This window comes from Octopus bimaculoides, chromosome 16, assembly GCF_001194135.2.
Source record: "Octopus bimaculoides isolate UCB-OBI-ISO-001 chromosome 16, ASM119413v2, whole genome shotgun sequence".
Lineage (NCBI taxonomy): Eukaryota > Metazoa > Mollusca > Cephalopoda > Octopoda > Octopodidae > Octopus > Octopus bimaculoides.
The window spans coordinates 48,551,433-48,553,250 of record NC_068996.1 but is presented as its reverse complement, the minus strand read 5'-3'; the positions used below and the strand labels follow the sequence as shown (position 1 = coordinate 48,553,250).

The 1,818-nt window shown below is 35.3% G+C and overlaps 1 protein-coding gene across 2 annotated transcripts in view; it reads left to right on the top strand.

Moving 5' to 3' along the window:
* The window catches only part of LOC106870605 (centrosomal protein of 104 kDa), a 293,281-nt gene that overhangs the window by 186,821 nt on the left and 104,642 nt on the right, over positions 1–1,818 (top strand). The window lies entirely within an intron of this gene.

Genomic DNA, 1,818 nt, shown 5'->3' with positions numbered 1-1,818 from the left:
CCGATCATCACAGATCCTCCTCCATGTTTAACAGTTGGAAGAAGGTAGTCTGGGTCAAATGCTTCTTTTGGCTGTCTCCACACATATAATCGGCTGGCGGTCTGAAATAAGGTAAAGGATGACTCGTCCAAGAAAATAACATTCTTCCACTGCTCTAGGGACCAATTCTATAGGTTTTTACTCCACTCAAAACAGTTAGCAACATTTTTTTTTGAAAGTAGTGGTTCTCTGATTGCAGCTCTCCTGTGAAATCTGGCTTTGTGCAGCTCCCGGCGAATAGTTTTTTGTGGAAACTGAGTTCTCATGGTGGTCATTAAGCTCTGCAGTAATTTTGGGAGCTGTACTTTTGTGAACCTTTCTAACAATTCACGTAAGAGTCCAATGGTCACTATCTGAAAGTTTTGGTTTTCTTCCAGAGTTTTGTTTCGGCGAGGAGGTTTTTCCCTCTTTCTCAAAGGCTGCCATTACTTTCAAGAGAGTACTTCTTGGTACACCAAACATTTCGGCTGTTTTTGTTATGCTAGTGCCTGCCATACGAGCACCAACAATTTGACCTCTTTGAAAGTCCGATAGATCTGTCATTTTCATGAAATTTTAATTACCTTTTTCTGATGATATCTGAAAAGAAAAAGCAATTTTAGCAAAACATATTAAGCAACACTAATAATAAATCAAAAAACAAAAATAAACAAGCTTTTGATCGTTTTATAGATATTTCAAAATTATGATGCTATGATGCTAGGTGTTTCCATTATTTTGTCCAACCCCTGTAACTATATATACAGATCGCTAGCCACTACACATTCTTTTTTTCTCTCCTTGTTTCTTTCTCTGTTCCTTTCTGTGGAAGAGCGTAGGCTCAAAATGTTAAAGACTTCTTCACTTCTCAAGCGTTATACTAATACATCTGTTTGTTGTCTACACCACCTGTCTTCGTCTTTTGTTGTTTTTTTTTTGTGAATTCTCCCCCTATATATATATATATATATATATAGGTAAGCAGAGTTAATGGTTGCAATAACCATCTAAGAGATAATAGTATCCGTATTTACTATTAATATCAATTACCTATGTTATCCGTGGGCTTGGGTATGCAGGCATAGTATGCAGGTAATAACTGAACAAACAAACGTTTATCAGGAATCAAATTTAAATAATCAAAAAACGGAGAAAAATTTTGATCAGCAAACAAGCAAATTGACCAACATCGGTTGATTATTTTTTTAGTACGAAACATGACATAACATTTCTTACGGCCGTTACCACTTCCAATGTTAGTTGGTGCTTACGAAAGAAATTCCGAAAATAATATTTGTCATCTTCATAGAAGATTCGATCTAGTACATGGAGCTTCATTAGAGTGAATACAAATACATAAAATAGAATAAATGAAGGGAAGAGGGAAGAGGAAAGAACAGGGCCTCGAGATGAGGCCAGAAGGCTCAATATATTAAAATCATACCATCTTGAAGTCGATAGGCTAAAGAGTGAACTAGCTAGTTCACTCTTTTTTCTAAGCCTTGTAAAAGAACTCAAGGTTGGGCGTTCAACCAGGCCTTTAGCGATGCCTTTAAAGTCAGGAACTTTTGAGCACCTTCTTGAATATATATGCATGTCTATCTATCTATCTATCCATCTATCTATCTATCTATCTATCTATCTATCTATCCATCTATCTATCTATCTATCTATCTATTTATCTATCTATCTATCTATCTATCTATCTATCTATCTATCTATCTATCTACTTGTCTATTTATCTGTCTATCTATCTATATCTATATATATATATATATACACACATGTCTCTCTCTCTCT